We start from the raw sequence: 25369 nt of genomic DNA, 5'->3' as shown, positions 1-25369 counted from the left end.
GTAAACTGGTGCAGCCACTGTGGAAGAAAATATGGAGGTTTCTCAAAAAATTAAAAATAGAGCTACCCTACAATCAGTAATCACACTAGTGGGTATTTGCCCAAAGGATGCAAAAACATTAATTTAAAGGGATGAATTCAATAAAGTTGCAGGATACAAATATCTCTATGTCTATTGCAGCTTTATTGACAATAGCCAAACTGTGAAAGCAGCCCAGCTATCTATTAATAGATGAATTGGAAAAGTAGTTGTATGGATAGAGAATGGAATATTATTCAATCATAAAAAGAATGAAGTCTTGCCATTTCCAACAGCATGGATGGATATAGTGAGCATAATGCTAAGAGAAATAAGCCAGAGTAAGAGTAAGGCAGAGTAAGACAGATATCATATGATTTCATTTGTATATGGAATTTAAGAAACAAAACAAGCTAAGAAAAAAAGACAGAAAGAGAGACCAAAAAACAGATTCTTAGTGACAGAGAATAAACAGATGGTTATTAGAGAAGAGGTGAGCTGGGGGTGGGGGGGGTGTGAAATAGGTGAAGGGAATTAAGAGTGCACTTATCTTGATGAAGACTCAGTAACATATGGAATTGTTGAAACACTATATTGTCTATCTGAAACTAATATAGCACTGCATGTTAACTACCTTGGAACTAAAATTAAAAAAAACTACCCACAGGACTTCATAAAATTAATATGATTTCAACAGGAATTGCAAGTGTCTGAATTACAAATCAATTCAAGAACTTAAAATGTGCCTATTCTTTCTACCTATACTTCCATTTTAAGAAATGTATATGAAAGAAATAATTACCGAAATTTGCAGAGGCATCTATACAAGGATTATTTTCAGAACTTTTTATAGTAGACTATTTAGAAATAAACTCAGTGTTCACAAAGGGGCTTGCAGTATAGAATGGAATGTGACATACCTCTTAAGCAAAAAGGAAAATCTGTATGTACATAAAAGCAGTAGTCCTTAATATATTGTAGAGTTGACTAATGGTAGATCACATGCACTTTTTTTTATTTTTTCATTTTATTTATTTTTTTTACTTTCTTCTTATTGAATATTAACTGATAAACATTTCCCAGCTAATTAACCTTAGAAAATATTTTAATGACAAATAATTAAATATTTTCTTTTGATCAATGCACTGCAATTTATCTAAGCATTCTCCAGTTATGGGTCAGTTAAAGGGAAATAAACACACAAAAAAGCCCCTATGTATAAATTCTTCATTAACTTTACTGTAGAGTTGCATGATTATAAGAGAACACATTATATAATCTCCCATTACTAAAATAAGCCCTTAGATTATTACAGGAAAAAAAAGCACATACTTATCACTGGAAATATGAAAGATTTGCAACATTATCATTTAATGTAAGGTAAGACTTCTTAATTATGCAGCAGATTCTAAAATTTAAAATTCTTTCTTTAAGTAATTGTCTTGGATCACAACTTTTTACCATCTATTAGCAGAATATTATGATATTGATCAAATAAAGGAAAGTAGAATTACTATAAATACGCAAACTTTCGGTTACAAGATAAAGTTCTAGAGATGTAATGTACACCTTGATGACTATAGAAAGAAATATATATACACATTTATATATTATTTATGTATTATTCACCAAACATAGCATTCAAAAATTTTTGTGAATAGCCATACACTAAGTATGGAATAATTATATAATAACTATAATTATATTTAATTATGTAATTTGACATTAATGCAAATCCTTTTAATTCATGGTTATATAACATCAGAGATTTTAGAGTTTTAATTTATTAGCATAAAATATAATTTAAAAGTATATTTTATCACCACCAGATAGAAGCCAAAATCTGAAAATTGATATTTTTCTTAAACTAAGAATACTAAAAACACAACTTCTTCTTTTCTGATTAAATTATAAATGATAAAATGTTTTATTTGGTAAATAAAAAGTTTGTTACATATAAGAGACATTATTTATCTTATTTGTAAATATTGTTTAGAAATAGGACCTTAAGATGGGGATAAAATTAAAATGTGATTAACATTTCAATAATTCAGGTTAGATTTTCTTATCACTTTTTCTGCCAATTTCTTAATCCATTATCAGCTTTAAGTATTAGTAAGATTCAAGATGTAAATGAATGAATTTGAATATTGAAGATACATCTAACAGCCTCAAATGCATGAAAAAAATTATAAACATGTGATTAAAATTACTGATGGAAAATATTCTAAACCCTTTTGGTTTTAAATATGCATCTGGACAAATGTTCTCTGATTCTGTCTCGTAGTTTGTACTTCATTACCCATCAATGTTTAATTTATTTCTTGAAATATAACAGAATCAAAGGTGAGGACATCAGTAAATAAAGAATGAAAATGCCAATTGCATATTTTCTGCCCTAAAAATCGACTAGAATATACTTATTGGATTACTTATATGTATCTCAAGAGTGTCCATTCCCTAATTGTATTCCACGAAGAATGTTGTAGCCTTATCAGGTATTTTGTTTTTTGTTTTTGTTTTTGTTTTTGTTTTTGTTTTTGTTTTAAGATTTCATCTACAAGGGCAGCCCCGGTGGCTCAGCAGTTTAGCGCCGCCTTCAGCCCAGGGCCTGATCCTGAAGACCCAGGATCGAGTCCCACGTAGGGCTCCCTGCATGGAGCCTGCTTCTCCCTCTGCCTGTGTCTCTGCCTCTCTCTCTCTCTCTCTCTCTCTCTCTCTCTGTCATGAATAAATGAATAAAGTCTTTAAAAAAAAGATTTTTCATCTATAAGATTTTATCTATTTATTCATAAGAGACACAGAGAGAGAGGCAGAGACACAAGCAGAGGGAGAAGCAGGCTCCCTCAGGGGAGCCTGACGCAAAACTCCATCCCAGGATCCCAGGATCACGACCTGAGCCAAAGCAAGATGCTCAACCCCTGAGCCACCCAGGTGTTCAGCTTATCAGTTTCTATAGATTTATCTTAATGTGGGACACCAGTGACTACCAAGTAATCTTCAGATTTTTTTTTAAAGATTTTATTTATGTATTCATGAGAGAGAGAGAGACAGACGGAGGGAGAGCAGACTCCATGCAGGGAGCCCGATGTGGGATCAGGCCCTGGGCTGAAGGCGACGCTAAACCGCGGAGCCACCCCAGCTGCCCGTAATCTTCACATTTTGAAACCCGACTTGGCAATGCCTCAATATACATTTGCTTTGCTTTGCTTGCAGTCGCTCAAGGCTTTCAGAAACTTAATTACAGATAAGTGATCAGGTCGGCTCCATGGGTGTTACAGAGAATCTAATGCTCATGCAGGCCTTGGCCCCTGGTAATCGAGAATCCACAACTAAAACAGAAGTATGTGTTAGGTACCATTTATAGTGCCTTCGTGTATGAAGATGTCCCATAGTACATGACATGTCTCCATGATGTGGCTACACAGCAGAAAGCTATTTATTAGCCCATCATAGTCTGAACTCAAAACATACCTGAAAATGCCATGCTAGAAATACAGGATAAATAATTTAGAGCTCAGAATATAGAAAATATAGAATGGAGGACATTGCAGGCCACAGGGTCTCCCGGGACTATTCCATGTATCAATCAAATAATTTAAACTAAAGCACAAATGGTTGTTCTTTTGCTGGACTTTTTTTCTCTGTAAATAAGAATGTTTTATTTCAGTATAAGATTATTGTAGAAATAAATGGATTTTGGTAAAGTGCTTTGAAGTTTGACGTTTATCACATAAAGCCATATATAGCTTGCAATGACAATTATTAAAATTAAAATTGGTTAAAATTCAGAATCACTAAAATACAAGTTTTGTTAAAAAATTGTCAAATTCATATACATTTTCAGAGTTGGGGCAAATCACCCAATACATGTGTATATGTATCTATGTAGACACTTGGGTGGGTAGAATTGTCATGGAATTGGAGTAAGATAAGCAGTACAGTAATTTAGTAAGATTTTCGAAGAGGCAATTTCACTAGTCAGAATTTGAAGCCTTTAAAAGTGCATATTTTAAGTTATATGATGGGATAAGCACTGGGTGTTATATGCAACTGATGATTTATAGAAAACTACATCTGCAACTAATGATGTGCTATATGTTGGCTAATTGAATTTAAATTTAAGAAAGGAAAAATAAATTATTCCTAAAAATAAAAGGTGCATGTTTTACCTGAGAGAAGTCTAAAGATATTAATTATTACTAATATCATGAGGTATCTGGCATTTTGGTTTTCCTTTCCTTACATTATATGTAATGTTCTTCATCACAGTGGAAGCAGCTGGTAGTCTGTGGAATTCAATATATTCAAGGCATGAGATTTTGTGGCATTTAGCCTCTCTGAATCTTGGTTTCCTAAACTGTAAAAAAGAAAATAACAGTAACTATTCTGTTTGATTGTCATGACAATTAACATAGTAGTGTTTCACTACTGTGATATTCAGGTGTTATTTTTATGAAAATAGAAAATTAATGAAATTCTTAAATTAAGTCTTTTTGGGGTGCCTCAGTGGCAAAGTTGGTTAAGCTTCTGACTTTTGGTTTTGGCTCAGGTCATGATCTAGGGTTACGAGATGGAGCCTAGTGTTGGTCGTGCTCTATGTGCTCTGCACAGAGTTTGCAAAAGAGACTCTTTCCCTCCCCATGCCCAGGCCCTCCCTGCTATGCTCATTCTCTCTCTCTAAAATAAATAAGTAAATCTTTAAAAAATTAAATGCTTTAAACTAAATATATTGATTCACATTCCATACTCCACTCTCCTTTCAAAGAAAGTTATAATGTGATAACACTCTTCCTCTATTTTGAGACTATCTTCCAACATTCCCCTGTTTCTAGAAATACAGGTTGCCTTACAGAACTGAGGGTTGCCATTTAAAAGATGTATTTTAATATAATATTCTTTATTACATTATAATAATTGTGCTATATCTCATCACTTGTGAAATAACATGGGGCATTTTAATTCCAACCTTTGTCATTATAAAATAAATTTCTCATAATTTTCAGTATAAAAAGGAGCCAAGAACTAGCTAATATTCCAATGTTTACAATGGTTTTGTACACTCCTAGCTGCAGTCTCATTCTAAAGGTTAAAAACTAACGTACGAGGCATCAGTAAATTAAGGGGTAGGTACAAGGGAATATAATTTGCTTTGTCTTTATTTTTGTCTCCTAGACTTGAAGAAATTCAATCCTAGTTGATGTTTCCAAGCCCACGAGGGCTTAAGAATAAACTCAAGAAAATAAATGTGTATCAAAGAGATTGGAGTGCAGGGAGAGAGGTGTTGTTTAAATGTGACAGGATCTCCATTCCATCTGTGTGTATATGTACCAGAAGGTACTATATAGGACCAGAAGAAATAGTTTCTGTCATCTCCAGATGTAGAGAATGATTGCCCAGCAGGGCTTTTCATGTTCTCGAAGAGTCTAGTGCATCCATACTGCCTCCTCCATAAAACAGCCACATCATTTCATCTCTGTGAAAACCAGAGACATGATCTTTTTTTTTTTTTTTCTAAAACATCCTTTTCTAGCAGCAACCTTTCACAACCAAGGGAAAGAGAGCTGTATTTTCAATTCAGAGAGAATTAGAACACATGCTAGAAGCATCAAATAGAAGATGCTAGCTCTCATAAATTGATAATATATAAATTAGCCTCTAAGCTTTGTATATTTGATGATAATATACCAAGAAAAAAATCATATAATGAGCATTTACAACCTCGTTTATCCTTTATAAAATTCACAATAGGAATGTAGCCTTATGGGAGCCCAAATATCAGGGAAAGTTAAAAATATATTTCAAAAAAGGTACTTCGATATAGCAACAATAATCTGTTGTTGCAATGAGATACTGAGATTCTTTGAATTATTCATAGTGAAACAATAATTTATTGAAAATTAAAATTCAAGAAAACTTCAATTCTTGTGTATAAATAAAAAACATTTCTTGATCTTTAGGAACTACTACTTACACTCAAAATATCATGTGGTTCTATCATCTTAGCCATATTAGATTATTATTTTTAACTACTATGTAGCTACTTCTCTATCTACCACCAGGTCAAATTATATTGGCATAACACTAGGGAAACCATAAGCAATGCTACTGGGACAAGTGTGTGCTAAAAAGTAATTTATAATACAGTATATGCTTTCAGTGTTCATGAGTAGAAAGACTCGATGTGAGGACTAGATCTTATATTCAGAAGTGTGAATTCAAAATCATAAATATAAGATTGTGTTGTGAATATATTTAGTTTCATAAAACCTTCAGATGACATGTTTAATTCTTTTTTCTTTATCTTGTTTTTTTTTAGGATGATACAGTTTTGTTATTTTTTTTAAATCCCAGTTAGTTAACATACAGTGTAATATTAGTTTCAGGTATACACTATAATTCATACTTCCATACAACTCCTGGTGCTCACCACAACAAGTATACTCTTTAATCCCTATTTCATCCATCCCCCCACACACCTCCCCTCTGGCAACTATCAGTTTATTCTCTACAGTTAAGTATCTCTTTAAGAAACAAACAAAGAGGGACAGCTGGGTGGCTCAGCAGTTGGGCTTCTGCCTTTGGCTCAGGGCAGGATTCCAGAGTCCTGGAATCGAGTTCTGGGATCGAGTCCTGCATTGGGCTTCCTGCATGTAGCCTGCTTCTCCCTCTGCCTATGTCTCTGCTTTTCTCTCTCTCTCCCTATGTCTCTCATGAATAAATACATAAAATCTTTAAAAAGGGGGGGGAGGGAAGAGATATGGGGTCTTAATTCTTACAAAATGTAAAATCCCATCATTCTTTCATTGATAAAATATAAAACAGCAGAAATTGGACAAAGATTTCATCGCCAAGTAAGTCATCGTTTGTTACCACACATGAAAACCATCCCGTACCAGAACTTCAGAGGGATGATACATACGTAGAAAGGATAGTTATCCTGCTCTTAGAATATATGATAAGGAGCTTTATTTTCCAGCACAATGTTGCTTGCTACTGTCATATCGATCTCTACAATATTTTAATAAAACAAACATAAGATTGCTCTTTATGTATTATAACTCATTTCTCAAATATGAAGCTCTAAAGACCAAACAAGGATCAGAGGCAGATCATTAGTGAGTGAGTGATAACCTCAAAATGAGCTCTATGGCTTAGGAGTGTTCCAGCATGATTCTCTGTATCACTGTGCTTGCTGAGAAGGATGGGGATACCAAGTCTATGCTGTGCTTGCTGATTGACAGTGACCCTTCATAGAACTGTGTATGTCATGGTATTCACTCCATTAGACAAGAGGCTCCTCCACAGATCTTTCATAGATAAGCTCATCTCTATTTTTGGGTTTTCCTGGTGTGGCTGAAAGGATCTGAGACACACGCTTGAAGTTTTCAGTCTTTTGTGTGAAAGTAACATTCTAAACTTTTGCTCTTTTTTGAGGTATTAGCTAAAGGTTGCCCAGCCACACCCTTGACTTTTTTCTAGAGTCTACATTTCCAATAGTGAATCTCTTAATTTCAGCATCTTTTGCAATCTGAATGCTGAGATTTCCCCAAAGCAATCAGTAAGTTTCTTTTTTGTTTAATATTTCTTCCCTCAATTTATGTCCTATCTTGCATTTTACTCTAAGCACCAAAAAGAAACTAAGAGGCCATTTCAACACTTGGAAATTTCTCAGTTAATGTTCAATTCCATCATTGACAAATTCTACAATCTACCTAGTAGCAGGACCAAATATGCTAAGGTTCTGCCACTATAGAATGCAGATCTCATTTTTTCCAGGTTCCAATAACATGTTCCCATTTCCTTTAGAGACTTTGCCAGTAACACCTATAATATTATTTACTATCAGTCTATTAATGACAATTTAGAGATTCTCTAAGGTTATAAATGCTTTCTCTACCATACTATTCACTTCCTTCTGTTTTCCCTAACAGAGTTATTAACATCCACATTTTTACTAACAATCTGTTCCAAGAAATCAGGGCATTTTCTATCATGCTCCCCCAAGTTTTCCTAGCCTTTTCCTATTGCCTAATTAAAAAGCCACTTCCACATTTTTAAATATTACAACACCTCAGTTTCAGGAATTAAAATATATACAGTTTTACATTATTCTTATACTAAACAGTTACTTTGTGGCTTAACACAAATTTATGATTCTATAGTTCTGAAGGTCAGAATTCTTTTTTAAATTAAATTTAATTATTTAATTTAATTTTGCTTTATTTTATTTATCCATGAGAAATACATACAGAGGCAGAGACATAGGCAGAGAAGAAGCAGGACCCTGGGACCATGGGATCACGCCTGCGCCAAAGGCAGACGCTCAACCACTGAGCCACACAGGCATCCCTGAAGGTCAGAATTCTAACATAGGTCTCATCAGGCTAAAATAAAGTGTTAGTATGGCTATCTTTTCCATAACCTCTGAGTAGAAACAGTTTCCTTGTCTTTTCTGGCTTCAAAAGGCCACCATTTTCTTAAGCTGGCTTGGGACACCGTTTTTTTTTTATCTTCAAAAGCAGTAACATCAGGCCAAGTTGTTCCCATGCTACTATCTCTCTGGTTCTCTCTTCTAGTTCTCCTTTCTACTTTTAAATATACAGGTGATAATATTAGTTTCACCCAAATAAATCCAGGATAACTTCCCTATGTTAAGGTAAAATTGCTAGCAACTTTAATTTTTAACTGCAACCTGATTCCCATTTTGCCTTGTAACTAATATAATACCAAATTCCTTCTATTGGAATGTAGACATCTGTGTGGAATGCCACTATTCTGTTGTGTTACATGTAGTGCCATTAGTTTAAAAATCTCCAGACCACAAAGACCTATGGAATTCACTAATGTTTTCTCAAGCACATATAGATTGTATCTGGCCTGGGGCTCTATGAGAAATTGATAGGCAGCTGGGACATGGGGACTATGCCCAGATCTTATGTAACTCCTAGTAGCACTTCTATCTTGACCCTTCAGTAAGTTCAAGCATGACAGTTTGTCTGGAGGACAATCTTTTTTTTTTTTTTTTTTTTTGGCTGCGTAGTAGGTAGGGAATATTCAGCCCATTCTGGCCAAATTCCCACAATTTTAGAATGCAGTAGAATAAGATATGAATCAGATAATTTCAGATCTATAAATATTCTATAAAAGATGAAATACTATGAGAAATACTTACCAGTGGTCTAATTGCCTTGTACTAGTGAATATAAATAAAACAGACCCAACTTAATTGAGACTTCCAGTTGCTTTATCCATCATAAGACCAAACATAGACAACAGTGACAGGCACACTTAGAAAACTTATCCGGGGCTATATCAGCACATTCTGTAGCACTATAATCCACACAATCATTTATTATTGACTGATTTTATTTAAATGTTCCCACCAATACATTTTTTCCCTTCCAGTATTTCTGGAAATACAGTTACTATCTAGCTATATTAAGATGTTTAATGACTGAAAAACACATCATCTTCATACAATGTTAGAGACACAGAGAAACTCTGAGTGATTTTAGAATGCAAATCCTCTCCACATTTTTGGAAAACCTGCAGGAATAATGTAAGTATGGCTCAGGCTTTAGCTCCTCCACTTTTATACAATTCCACTAAATTCAAACTTCTATCCTCTTCACAACCCACTCACAAGCATCTTGTTTACTGCATGTTTCTCATCCCATTCCCTAGTAGAAGTATGAAGCAAGTCATGGAGCTGGGCATAAAAATATTTTTTTGTTTTTAAGATTTATTTCTTTATTTGAGAGAGAGAGTATGAGCAAGGGGAAGGGGCAGAGGGAGAGGGAGAGAAATATGAAGCAGCCTCCATGCTGAGTGTAGAGCCAATGTGGTGCTCAATCCCTTGACCCTGAGATCATGACCCAAGCAGAAATCAAGAGTCAGAAGCTTAACTGACTGAGCCATTCAGGCACCCCAAGGCATAAAACTTTTCTAAGAACTATACATGATAGTGACCAGTCCTTAAAAGTGCTTGCCTTGAAACATGCTGCAGTCTTCCCAGTTCTTGATGCTATAAACTATGGAAAGTTTTTACCTGTAATTCAACTGACTCTAAATTCAGTTAATGGATAAGAAGATGTTCTACTGGTTATTTCATTTTCTGCTATTCTTTTGTTGAACTAAGCATAGAATGATTAAAATATCATAAATTTATAGTTTTCCAAAATCTCTCCTACAGATTTTCCCCAACTTGAAGTGAAAATAATACACTTAAATTTTATAAACTGGGAAGCAAACAGGAAGAATGCATGGAAAGAATCAAATGCTATTTGTATTTCATTAATGTCAATTATAACTGTCCATTTGACCATATTTAACTAAAGTTCTTAAGCATTATTATTAAATTAATAATAGCAATTTTGATTTTGACAGTCTAATTTCTCAGCATAAGGTAAATTAATCCATTTTTGTCAGTAAATACTGCTTTTATTCTTGGATAATAAGTTGGTAAGGGAAAACTGAGATATATATATATACATATATATATATTTGACTTTATAATTGGGGATACATGAAATCTATTTATAAATGATAGTAATATTCATTTAGAGAAAAAAACGAGGTTCATGCTATTACTAAGGAATCTCTGAGGGTAGATGTACTTAGTAGTTTTTTGAACTCACAATATATAAAGTCTGAAATTATCTGCTATTTTCTGATATATTTATAAATAGCGAAAATCTCTAAGGTCAATATTAACTTCAGTTGGAATAGAAGCAAACTGACGATGTAATATCAAGTATTTTAGCAAAAATAAATGAATTGAAATCAGGATTTTGACTTCCTTCTTCAGTGCCAAATTTAAAGATTAAAGTTCTTTTAGATCAGCTTTACAAATGGTCTGAAAATTAGTTTAAAACTTTCAAGCATAAAGAGAGTCAAAATGAGAAGCAGATGGGCCTATACTTCTTTAGAGAACTGTCTGTTTCTCCTTATGATCAACAGAAACACAAGAAAGAGTTTGGGATAGAATACTCAAGATTTCACACACATTGCTACACATTGCCATATATTCATTAGATAGCCAAATATATTCATATTAGAACATTCATTCTTATTCAATATGTTCATAGCATCATGTTTGAGTGCTTAATTTTTTATATTCAATTAAAGTTGGGTATTTTACACTTAAATTATCTAGGATAGATATTAATCTAAATTTCACTTTCATCTAAGATTTACGATATTCTTCTAGAATTTGGAGATATTGGAAGTCTTGGTTTACTTTTCTTACATTATTTCAACTGTGATGTATACTCTTGCAGTCTGTATTGTGATAAACATAAAAGAGCTCAAATAAAGATACCTCAAAGGCATACTCACCTCATCTAAATGGTTAGTTTTACCTTATTCTAATCCTAATAAAAGTTATGAAACATTATGTTTATTATGATAATCACTAATGCCCCAAATTCTCAGCTCTTTAGTATTGTAGAAACATCAAATTATTGTCAAGATTGATGAAAACCTTTGGGTAATAACATCCAAATTGAGAGAATTTGATGTTAAGAAAAGTAAATAAATAAATAAGAGAATGACCAAGAACACAATTTTAGGTTTCTAAATTCTTTGTCCTTCAAATACTGCTAACATCCATGAAAGTTAAAAATAGAAAGAACCAATAAAGACTTGTTTCTTCACTCTCTGTTACACATGTTGCAGAAATACACTGCGCTATCATCTTCTAGTTCCCAGTGCATTGCCAGCACATTATTTCTCGGATCACATTTCTGCCACATCTTCCTTGTTCAGGCTGACAGTTTACATGATTTTCTCAATCTCATCCTGGTGTGCTACCCCACTGACAAAATACATATGTTCTCAAGACATTTATAAAACACATTTATGTCAAAAATTGAACTTTTAATACCAAATTATATTACGATCAAATGTTCTTATGAGGGAAATAATTTTATTTCAAGCTAAAATATTTGCTTTATATTATCACTATTTCATGTCAAGAGACTTTGAAAACTTAATAGGCATTTGTCTTTCTCCATTTCAAAATCAAGCATCTTTCACAAGGCTTTGATGATCTCATTTGGATAGGTAAGCACTCCCATATAATATCCCCTATTCTCTTTTGCAGTAATCTGGGCTTTATTACCTATATAAGAATAATTCTTTTCTATTATATTACCCATAAATTTTCTCATTCTAACTTTAAAATATATCTCAAATCCATTATTTTTTCTTTTGCTCCGCTAACATCAATTTGCTTAGAACTCATGATCTCCTTTTTGGACTGGAGAAATAGCCCGATAACTGGTTTCTGGCCTTTGGTCACTCCAAGTTCCCAATTTAATATAACTACTAAAATGAAATTTTGAAACATGAAAAGTACATTGATATGATTCCATATTTAAAGCTTTCTATGAAGTCCATAACATTGTCTTTCATATTGTGTTCCATGAATATGAATTGAAATCCAAAATAGGGCTGGGGTATAAAAACAAAAGTTATTTGGACAAATAAGCTTAGGAAATTGTGATTGCAACTGTTTTTATTATTATAGGCTTCTCAGAGTATTTTGATGTTATAGACATTTTTAAAATATAAGAATATAGAATAGTATTCAGTATTTCCTGAATCTATTTATTCATCAGTTCTGAGGCCTAGAGAAGGAAAGAGCATGAATGTTTATGAAGACAATTTGATAAATGCTGGTTTATAGAATAATTTCAGACTTGTGTGTGGCAATATTAGAGTGCTTTTAATCTTGCCTGCTTCTGATACCTGCTCATATCAACTCTGCTTTTGCTTGTGATTCCTGTCACACCTCCACTGGTGGTCAGACCCACTAGTATGTTTGCCTAATAAGCTCTCTTTTAGGAATATACTTGCCCCATTCTCAAAAATATCCTCAAGAATCTTTTTCTTTAATTCAATATTTTCCCCCAACTATCTTTTCTTTAGAATCATCTGAGAAGTCTCTGATTCTCTAGGATGTTCATTTACTTACATGTTTTGTCATTAAATCAGGTTAAATAAATAAATAAATCAGGTCTAGTAATATTGATGTTTGTATGTCTGCATATGATTACTACTCTGATACAGGATAAGTATTCAGGAAGTATGTACTACTAACTTTTTTTTTTTTTTAATTGGTCTAGAGGCAACTGGGTAGCTCAGTTAGTTGAGCATCTGTCTGACACTAGGTTTCAGCTCAGGTCATGATCTCCAAATCATGGGTTCAAGTCCCCCCTCAGGCTCTGCACACAACACAGAGTCAGCTTGAGATTCTCTCTCTCTCCCTCTGCCCCTCCCTCTGAACTCTCTCTCTCTCTCTCTCTCTCTAAAATAAATAAATTCTAAAAAATCTTTTGTAAAGTTGGTTTAAAATTGGGTTTTAAGGGGTGCCTGGGTGGCTCAGTGGTTGAGTGTCTGCCTTTTGCTCAGGGCATCATCCTGGGGTCCTGAGATCAAGTCTTGCACAGCGCTCCCCACAGGGAGTCTGCTTCTCCCTCTGCCTATGTTTCTGCCTCTCTCTCTGTGTCTCTCGTGAATAAATAAATAAAATCTTTTTTAAAAACTAAATAAATAAATAAATAAAATTGGATTTTAAGATCCTGTAGATATGGGCATTTTTATAAATGTTTATTATTTAGCCTTAACATTAAGAAAGGTGAAAAAAACCCACATCTTCATAGAATTGTTATCATTATGAACATAAGATTATCTAACACAGGAAAATTAAAAAGAAAACATCATTTGGGGAATCATTTAAGTAGAAATGTTATCTTCTTATGGTTGAGGAATAGACTGTAAAGAAAAAAACCTGAGAGGTCTAAATTAATAATTATAATTATTGAAATATTATAAATCATTAGAGCTTTGGAAAGATGGATTATACAGAAACTCAACAAGCTTATAGTGGTATTCATCTTTAGCATAATGAGATGAAAACTATTATATGGAAGAGTACATGTGAAATAAAATATTTGTTTTGCAGAGTAAAGTATAAGTTTAAGGGGAAAGCTATTAACATAATTGGCCTGGAAAAATAATAGTCATTGCAATAAAGAAGAAAACTGACTCTATATGTAAAAAATGTGCATGAAGATCACCCATCAATATTTGGAGCAGCACTCTTAAAAATCTAGTTAAACATAGCAATAGCAGAAACCAATCAAGAACATTCAAGTAAAAATAAAATCTCAAGCATAACAATTCAAAATAAAATTAAGGCATTAATACATAGATCATCAGATTTTTTTTAAAAACAGCCTTTTAGATGGAATGTCTGGGTGGCTTAGTCAGCTAAGTATCTGACTCTTGATTTTGGCTCAGGTCATGATCTCAGGGCTCTAAGATCAAGCCCCACATCCAACACACGTGCTGGGCATAGAGTCTGCTTAAAATTCCCTCTCTTCCTCTCCCTCCGCCCCTCTCTGTCTCTGAAAGAAAAATAAATAAACAAATAAAAAATCTTCCTAGAGGGTTTATAACCCAGTCCAACTGTGAAAAAAGTTTGTTGCCTATTTAAAACACATCATTTTCTTCTTCCTTGGTAACAAAATCATGGTTTTACTGGGGCGGCATTGAGTCCAGCTATAGAACGTTATGTTTCCAGTTTTTTTTTTTTTTAGAAAGATCAATTTGTGGCCAGTGAGATATGAGTAGAAGTTTTGCGTGAGGCTTTTGGGAAGCTGAATTCAATGGGCAGGATTCTAAAGCCCTTTTGCCTTTTATGGAGACATGGAGGCTAGAGCTATAGTGACTACCAATGACAATGAGATCCTCAAGGATGAAAGTCACAAAGAACGAATGGTGCCAATGATAGCCTGTGGTGTTATGGCATCATGAAGTCACCACGTCTACCCCAGAATATGAACTTTCGGGCCTTTGTACTTGATATTACTAAGCTCGTTTTTCTTATGTCTGTTGCTGGTAACCATATACAATACCAAATTGGTAGACCATGCTATATCTTGAACAACTCCATTTAACAAGTGTTATTTAGTGCTTACCCTAGCGGCATATGGCTAAATATCTGCTGTAGATATGCGAAAGGGGAGCCCAAAGGGATGGAAATAATCAGTATCTGGCTTTTCTGAAGGTCCTGTCTGGTCTCCTGGATGAGTACGGATAGCCATACTTTTAAAGAACTCAACCACTACCCATGAGTAGCATATGATATATACATAAAGTTCCCTTCCACTGTAGTAAATGTTACCCTGTGATACATTAATTAGGGAGCTTCAAAATGTAGAATAAGCATTATCGTCACCACATTTGTCTAAATCATTTGATTTGAGACATTCTTTATGCACCTGTAATCTGATCAAAGTGACCTAAGAATGCTCTTAGGGAAGCTTGACTGCATTTGACTGTAACTAAGGTAACACATATTGAAATAATTATATTTAGCTGTGTTGAAAGAGCCTGAAAAAAATATGAAGAGAAGGGAGATAGACTTAAAAAAGTAAAGGACTAAAAGACAAAATGTGGTAATGTCTCTTGCATTAGTCAGAAGAGAATGTGCCTTATTTAAATAAATAAATTTGTATTCTCTGTGAGCTTCATTAGCATGAATCCAATTCTGACAGTTAAGCTGTAATGAATTCACCAAAATAGCGCCACCCTGTTGGGATGTGTTTGATTGGCCAGCTGCTATTCTTCAAGTGATTTCTCTCCCAGTCACGAGCATGCAGTGTCCTCAAACACAACACCCCTAAGGAGTGTGGCTTTGTCCAATACCCTCCATTAAACAGTTTTATTCAGACTATAACCTAGTTATTCCAAAACCCCTGTGAGGAATACCATATATAGAAAGAAGAGGAATGTTTGGGTGTTCTTATTTTTATTTCTATAAAATCTCTGCTCTGATAGCACTTTTTCTTTTATCTGGTTGCATTTTCTCTATCTCTTATAAAATGCAACCATTTCCCATTTCCCTAAGTTTCAATCTTTCTTCTCATGCTTCAATTTTTACTCAAGTGGATAATGTCTTTCAGCATACAAACATCTTCCATATACACATACATGTACACATACATACATATATATGTATATACACATAATATCCCCTAAGAGCCACAGCTTCATTTCACTACTCCCCTTTGCAGTAAAATTCCTCCAGAGTTGCTGCACTTGTTTTCTTCAGTCCTTCTCTCATTTTCTGTTTAATCTACTCCAATCCAACTTTTGCACTGATAGCTCCATGAAACTGCTGAGTAAATGTCACCAATGCCCCTCATCTTGCTAAATCCAAAAGTCAATGCTCTGTCTTCATTTTCCTTGATCTATCAGCAGAATTCCACACATTGATTTCTCCCTCTTCATCAGTACTCATTAGTCTCTCATTTTCCAGAACTCAAACTTCGGATGTCACTTATAAGTCACTGGTTGTTCCTTCTTAGGTCCTTCTCATTGGTGTGCTCAGGGCTAAATCTTACTTACCCTTTTTTATCCCAAATATCTGCATCTCTGTCTTCAAGTATTTACTCAAATGTCAGCTTTTAAAGCAAATCTAATTTCACTACTCTATGTAAATTGCAATGACCAACTCCTCAATGCTCTCAATTCTCAATACTCCCTTTTTTTCAACAAAGCACTTATCACTTTCTATGAAAATATAAAATTAACTATGTATTATCTTTTTTGTTGTTTCTCTTTGAGTATCTTCTCCCACTGGCCTGCAAAATCCATCAGTAGGAAGAATCTTTGTAATTCTATTCTTTTTTTTAATAAAGATGTTTATTCAGTTATTCATGAGAGACACATAGAGAGATAGATTGGCAGAGACACAGGCAGAGGGAGAAGCAGGCTCCACGCAGAGAGCCCGATGTGGGACTCGATCCCAGGTCTCCAGGATCACACCCTGGGCTTAAGGCAGTGCTAAACTACTGAGCCACCCGGACACCCCTCATTCTATTCTTGACAGTAGACTAGTATCTCTAACTGATCATGGTAGACTGGCTGCTTAGTAAATATTTGCTGAATAAATTATGTTGACCATGCCTCTGTTTTTTTAAATAAATTTTTATTCATTTATTTAAGAGAGTGCATGAGTGAGGGGAGGGACAGAGAGAGAGGGAGAAGCATACTCCCTGCTGAGCAGAGAGCACAAAATGGGGATCCATCCAGGATCCTCAGATCATGACCTGAGCTGAGCAGACCTTTGACTGAGGCACCCAGGCACGCCTGGATGGTGAGAATTCTTGAAAAGAAGAGAACAATCATTGACTAAGACATGGACTAAGACATGGACATAGTGGCATAAGCAGGGATGATAATCGATATAATTAACAATACAAATAGCATAGGGGCTGATCATGAGAATATCTTGTCAGGTATGCAGGTGCATTCCTATTGAATACTATCCCTGAGTGTAGGACATTTTTAGAGAATCAAGAAAGATCAAGAGCTTCAGAGAGAAAGATGAAAGAAGAAATGAGAAATTAATATCAAGTCATTTTAAGAATAACTAGAAGTTTAAAACCAATAAGATCTGGAAGGGAGAAATACCAAATTCTCTGGCTTATTAGCCCTTTAAAAATATTTTGTGATTCACAGGCTGTCTTAGTCTATTCAGGCTGCTATGACAAAATACTACAGACTAAATAGCTTAGAAACAATGAAAATTTATTTCTCACACTTCTGATTGCTGGAAATCCAAGGTCAGGCTGCCAGCACGGTTAAGTGAGGGCCTTCCTCCAGGTCAAGGATTTCTCACTGTGTCCTCACATGTTGGAAGGGGCAAAGAATCTCTCTGGAGTCTTTTATAAGAAACGAGTCCTATTCATGATGAGTTTACTGTAATGACTTAAATACCTCCCAAAGGCCTCACCTACTAATACCATCACATTGGGCATTATAATTTCAACACATGAATTATGGGAACACAAATGATTGTTTATTCAGACCATAGCACAGCCCATCCTATATTCTGCTACTCTGATCACCAAGCTGGTGATCTAACTTCTTTAAAGATGACTATACCTTGAGACTATAACTAACAGGAAACTGAAGATACTTCAGTGGAAGGATTTGTTTTCATCACTCAGGATTAGAAAACCTATTTTGATCTCAGTAGAAATGAATTTACTCTTGGAACTTCATTAAATTCTGCAGATTTATTTTTCTGGTAATATAACTCTAGTGAGGCAGAGGCCTCTTAGATCTGCCTCCTGTCTCTCATTTCTACTCCCTTGCACTATAAAGTAGTAGCAGCTTGAGTACTCTGAGCCCCTCAACAGCTGATGCTCCCATACTCTCTCTGCCACTTGGCTACCGGCTGCTGGCAGCTCACACTGGCAAACATGGTCCCCACTGTTTCTAGGCTCAGAGGAGCAAATGCACATAGCACAGCAAATGCACAGTAGTTAAAAACACAGGCTTTAGTGCCAGGTTGCTAGGATTCAAATCTTTACTCAACACTCACTAGATGTATGACTTTGGGCAAGATACTTCGTGCCTCAAGTTTCCTTATCTGTAAAATCAGGATAATAATAGTATCTTAGTCATACAATTGCACACTGTGATTTATTATTAAGCTTCATTTAATTTATTAATGCTAAACTATTTCATTGAAATCTGAGTCTGCTTTTGAAGTCTTCTTGTTTATTCTAGAAACAAATCCTTTTTAAAAATCACCAATATACTATGAATAAAGATGAGACCAGTATTTAAAAAATACATATGGTATAATTTATAATTATTCAATATACTGTTCTTTTAACTAGCAGCCTCCACATTTTCAATGATTCTTATGATTTTGCAGGATTGTGGTTGCAACTGAACACATACACAATTGAAACCTTACCCTCAATATATTACCTTTAAAATTGTAAAACTGCTCAAAATATAATGATATTGTATTTTTCTATACACATTTTAGAAATAAACCTTTCAATGACTGGCATTAATAATATTCAGCTGCAACTGTCGTATTTAAGAAAAATGAGCTTTAAGAATGCATCAGTTACATGGAAGTATGCCAAGGTAACTAAACCGATTTTTCATGACACTAAGGTAATTTCTAACCCCTAAACCTACAATGGAATAAAAAAAAAAAAAAGAACAGGGACAACTAACTTTGACACTCTCTGGGACATTCATCATCATTTCAATGAGGGAGGAAAGACAAGGTGGTCACCCTAGAAGCTGATTATCTTCTTCTAGTCATTACACTTATAATCCCAGTGGCTGCCAATACAAAGCCAATTTTGTCAGTTTAAAGATATGGACAATATTTCTTAAAGTCTTGTGTTTTAAAAGGCATTCTTAGGAGCTGGGATAAAAAAGCAAAGCAGTGGGACATTTTCATGGTCAGAATATTGATAGATTTCCTCCTTGAAAATTTAAGTAAAGTTTAGGATCAGGCTGTGAATATATTTAGCTCCAAATGTATTATGAATCAAAGCTTTTTTTACACTGGTCAGCAAAACCAAGAGGCCAGAGAAATGTCCTAATCTAATCTATTAGGTACGATTCTCTAAGTAAGTTAAAGTAGATACAGTTAAATCAGTGAGTCAATATTAATTAACCTTGCCCCACCCCACACACTTTCTTTGGCAGAGGCTTTAGACAAGAGAGACCAATGAAGTCTAAGCTCTACTTTGCTACCACAGCCTTTGGAGAAAAAAATAGTAAATGTTGATCCTATTCTGATTGGTTGGAGCTGAGGGAATATTTTGAAATGACTGGGTCACAGACCAAGACTACTTGAATTAGATCATCCATGTAATAGGAACTAAGATCCATTTATAAGCCTCCAACTTATTACTGGGGTCCTGGGATCAAGCCCAGTGTCCCCCTCCTTGCTCAGTGTGGAGTCTGCTCCTCCCTATCTCTTTGCCTCACCCAAACCCATCCTGCTCATGCTCTCTCTCTCTGAAATGAATAAATACATCTTTAATAAATAAATAAATACATGTTGTTAAAATGTGCTTACTTTAGTTGAACCTTTATGAATAGCTTAGGAAGATTTGAAACTCAGTATTATAAACTGAGACAGTCCGAAAAAGATTACCTTGGCCCAATTAACAGATCTTTTCCATTATATATATATATATATATATATATATATATATATATATATATATATAAAATACATATACACACATAATTTTACATATATGATTTTATATAATTACATATAATTTTACATACGTAAACATAATTTTATGTAATTATGTATACACATATATGTATATATATATATATATACATATAATTTTTGGTAAGCTATATTATACTTATTAAAATAACTGCAGGGATTTCCACTGCCAGTTTCTTGGGAAAGGTCTCATTACTTTTCAATAGGCTATTTCAATATTATTGCAACTGGCTTGTTTTCTTTGCTGTCTTTCTAGTCTTCACATGTGTTTCAGAGTGACTTCCATGATAATTCTTCTGTGTTATACTTAGAATCTGACACAGTGACTGGACTAGTGGAGAAACTAAGAAAACTGGTAATGAATTAATAAATAAACCCCCAAACAGAGCTCTGAAAATATTAATTCCCTGTTTAAAAATTCTATTGGATTCACATGACCTACGACATAGTTTATACTTCTAAACTTAATATCTTTTACAACCTAGCCCCCAATTTTTGTTCCAAAAATACCTAATGCAATACCTAAAAAAGTGTATATTCCAGTTAGACTAGTCTCTCCATCCAGTTAAAATGGATCATTCTCAGAACACAGCTTGCATCTAGATGTCTTTGCACAATACTGTTACCTCAGCCTAGGAACCCTTTCCCTCTTTGTCCTTTCAAGTCATATCCATACTTAAAATACCAGTTGAGGGCAGCCCGTGTGGCTCAGCGCTTTAGCACCACCTTCAGCCCAGGGCGTGATCCCGGAGACCAGGAATCGAGTCCCCCACGTCAGGCTCCCTGCATGGAGTCTGCTTCTCCCTCTGCCTGTGTCTCTGTGTCTGTCTGTCTGTCTGTCTGTCTCTGTGTGTGTCTCTACGAATAAATAAATAAGATCTTTAAAAAATAAAAATAATAAAATAATAAAATAAAACACCAGTTCAATTTTCACCTAACTTGTAAGTGATTCTCCAAGTGGAAAAAATTCCTCTGAGTTTACAAGCTCTTCACCTACTTGTGTTTTCATCAAATAGTTTTTGCAAACTTCTTTGTATGAGGAAGCAAGCTAAGTGATGAGGATCTGTCAGTGAAACAGTATTTGCCCATGAGACATATAGGCTAGTAGGAAATCCAGACATCCAAGCAGATCGCAATGATGGTGGTCCTTTAGTAGTTATAAGTATGGGATCCTAGACAACCCATAAGGGAAGCATTCAACCCATGTTCTTGGGGTATCAGGAAAGAATGTCTGGAAAAAGTAAAATTTACTGTGCCTGAGCATCATGAATCATTTTTTTTGAAATATTGAATGGATCTCAAATTAAAAGTCTGATTATGTGAATTCCCTTCTCAAAAATTTTTGAAGTCTCTTTATTGTCTACATAATAGAGATCATGCTGCTAGGCACTTATAGCTATGTAGGAGTTATTCAAAAGAATGGAAGCCCAAGAGAGGAGAGGAGAGGAAAAATAAAATATATTTTTATATATTTGCAGCATATAAAAAGATTTGAAGGAGAGAGAGCATAGCACACTGGGTAATTTCCATACTTTCTCACTCTCTGACCCCCATGTTTTTTCTTAATCAATGAACTGCAAAACAGGTCTCATGTGTTGTAGTGTAACAGCACTACAGTGTAGTGTAACTGGAGCTTTTTTTAAAAATCTTCACCCCAAGATCCTAAGTCCTTTATTTGAGAGAATTTGTCTTATATTCTCCAAAATGTCATTCACACAAACAGGGTCACTAATCAACTAAACATGTTGAATGCAGTTAAATATGATAATAACAGTCAAAGGAGAGAGGATCAGTGTGAAGGAAAACCAGGTGTTTTCTCTTTATATACTGTCAAATGCTTTTAATTATTAATTAATATTGATTAGCTTCTGTCTTTTCCAGAAATTGCTTTAACTTACTCTTCATTCTAATGCTTCGTGTTTATTCACAGCCAACTCAAATTGCATTTCCTCCTACTTGTCAGAGCTTTCCACTTAAGATGTCAAAAGTTGATGTAAAGTTTTATGCCTGAGGCATCAAAAATCTTTCATCTTTCTTGACTATACTGAGCTAGAGCTTTATTTCTCTTTTTTTTTTTCCTTAGGACTCTATTTTGTTTACCTCCCTAGATTTCTTTCATAGTTAGAGCAAGAAAGTGATTCACTTTTCCTGTAGTTTGCAACATGAACTAAAACTAGAAAAACATGTAATGATCACAAAGCAAACATTGCCATGCTCTTATCCCTTTCCCTCACAATGACATTGATACATCTTCCATAATGCCACTCATAAGCTTCTTTTTCTTATTAGTTCTACTTTCTTTTTGAAAGAATAGCACAAATAACTTGTTTTGCCCTGAACCAAAGAGTAAGTTGAGGATTTGATATCCTCTCCCTTCTAAATTTCTTAGTGTATAAATCCTGAAAAGAACAGTATTTAACACAACCAAATAGGTCCACCAAAATCAGGAATTTAACACTGATTTGTTCACACCATCTGTTAAAGGCTCAATTTTATCCACTTAAAATTCATATGTTGAAGTCCCAAACCTTGATGCTTTAGAACATGACTGTATTTGGAGACAGGGCCTTTAAAGAGGTGATTAAAATGAGGCCAGTAGGATGGATTCCAGTCTAATCTGACTGGTGCCCTATAAGAAGAGATAATTTGAACACATGAAGAGATACCAGGGATATATATACATTGTGGTACCACCATGTGAAAAGGCAGCAAGGGGGCAACTGTCTACAAACTGAAGAGCGAGGCCTATAAAGAAATCAACCTGATAACACCTTTATCTCAGACTTTCGGCCTCCAGAACTATGAGAAAACAAACATCTATTGTTTATGACACCTAGTTTGTTTTACTTTGTTATGGTAGCCCTAGTAAACTAACACTATCTAATCCACAAATCCCATTCAAATTTTTTACAATTGTCTAACAATAAAATGTATTGTGAAATATCCAAACAAGAATAGTCAATTGCATGTAGTTATCATGTCTCTTTTTTCTCCTTACTCTGGAATGGTTCCTCATTCTTCCATTGACTGTCATAGTCTTAATGCAAGGGCATATGTATCTGCAGAGTTATTTTTTATAATGACATTCAATTTGTCATATATTTTCTCATGATTAGACCCAGTCAGTACATGCTGTGCTTTATTTCATTGAATGTTATTTTGGACTTCATCCCAAAGCTGGTGATGTTAACTTGATCACTTGACTGGAGTCATGTCTGCTGTGATTTTCCATTTAAAACAGTCTTTTTTTTTTTTTCCTTTTAAAATTAAGTTTGTTGTTGTTTACTTGTTGTATGTAGAGATATTATAAGATTTTTAAAAAATATACTGATTATCATTAAAATTTCACCTAGTATTTTTAGCACCATAGATGATTCTAGGCTGTGTCAATTACTATGATATTTACCAAGTGGTGAATTTTTAATTCTTTCTTCATACATTACATAGATTTATACTATAAGGAAAGATTTGTCTTCTTTTCATTTGTTCATTTTTTATAGAATTTATATATTTAAGTTTTTATTTGAATTCTAGTTAGTTAACATACAGTGAAATATTAGTTTCAAGTGTAAAATATAGTGATTCAATGCTTCCATACAATACCCAATGCTCATCACAAGAGCTCTCTTTAATCTCCTTTAACTAATTCACGCATTTACCCATCCCTTTCCCTCTGGTAACCAGCAGTTTGTTCTCTATAGTTAAGAGTCTGTTTCTTGGTTGCCTCTCTCTTTCTTCCCTTGGCTCATTTGTTCTGTTTATTAAATTCCACATATGAGTGAAATCATATGGTATTTGTCTTTCTCTGACTGACCTATTTTACTTAGCATAACACTCTCTAGGTCTTCCCTCCAGGAGGCTGCGAAAAGTATTTACCATGAACGGGCATCTTTTGGATAACTCCAAGGATCTGTAAGACAACCACTTTTATGTTGCAGCAGGACTGGAGACCTTCAAGTATTTCACTTACTGGAAATCCTCAAAGGTGCCCAGTGAGGTCCAACAAAAGTATACAGACATGGAGAAGTGCTCACGAAGAAAGAAAATAGAGGATTCCCAAGGAAAAGAACCTCATAAGTACGACAACGCTTCCCATAAGGAACAGGATTCTGTGTTTTATGCCAAAGAGGGAAAGAATAAAATGCTGGTAGAATCTTTAATCCTAATCCCAAACGGCGCAGACAGAGACGTGTACGAAGCCCAGACTCCTAGCATGGAAACCCAGGGATCGCCAGAAGTCAGAGAAGACAAGGACGTGCAGGTGGAGATGCCCATGGACCAGACACCAGCTGAGATAGTTAAGGAAGATTAAGACTTCCACGATAACCCCCTGATCTTGAAAGCAACAAGCATCTCTCAAGAACCTCAGCAAGAATAAAAAAGTGGTTCCTTTCCTGATGACCAGGGAGTGGAAACCAATAAACAAACAAACAAACAAACAAACAAACAAACAAATCACCTTTATATCTACTTGATATCAGTTTTCCTTCAATCACCCTGCTTCCATCTCACATACGGACATTTTAGCAGCAAGAAAAATCGCATCTGGATTGAAATAAGCCCATACGCTCTGTCTTCTCAAAAGCTAAAAAGGAGAATTTTTGAACGGATTCCATACTGTTCTAATTCCTTTTCTTGATGGTATTTCTTTTTAGTAAACATTTAAAAGAATGTCATTGCAAATAGCAAGATTTCATTCTTTTATATGGCTGAGTAATATGCCATTGTATATGTATAAACACCACATCTTCTTTATCCATTGATCAGTCGATGGACACTTGGATTGTTTCCATAATTTGTTTGTGATAGATAATACTGCTATAAACATCATGGTGCATGCATCCCTTTGAAATAGTGTATTTGTGTTATTTTGATAAATAATGCAATTCTCAGATAATAGGGTAGTTCTATTTTTAACTTTTTGAGGAAATTTCATACGGTTTTCCAGAGTGGCTGTACCAGTTTGCAGTCCCACCAATAGTGTAAGAGGGTCCTTCTTTCTCCACATCATTGCTAACATTACTCTGATACTGAAACTATATAAAAATAACATATAAAAAAAGAAAAGTATAAGTCAATATCCCTAATGAATGCAGATACAAAAATTCTCAATTAAATACTAAAAAAAGAATAAGAATAAGAACCGTATGATCATTTCAATAAATAAAAAGCATTTGACAAAGTATATCATCTATTCATGATAAAAACACTCAGCAAAGTAGACTTAGAGGGAACATACTTCAACATAATAAAGGCCCTATATGAAAAACC

The 25369-nt window shown here is 34.5% G+C and overlaps 1 pseudogene; it reads left to right on the top strand.

Annotated features, from left to right (window-relative positions):
- Positions 1–3286: 3286 nt before the first annotated feature.
- LOC144316709 (doublecortin domain-containing protein 2C pseudogene) lies at positions 3287–24573 on the top strand (annotated as a pseudogene).
- Positions 24574–25369: the final 796 nt, after the last annotated feature.

The sequence above is a fragment of the Canis aureus genome, chromosome 7 (genome assembly GCF_053574225.1).
Source record: "Canis aureus isolate CA01 chromosome 7, VMU_Caureus_v.1.0, whole genome shotgun sequence".
Lineage (NCBI taxonomy): Eukaryota > Metazoa > Chordata > Mammalia > Carnivora > Canidae > Canis > Canis aureus.
Note: the sequence above shows the minus strand (reverse complement) of the source record. Positions and strands in the feature narration are given on the sequence as shown.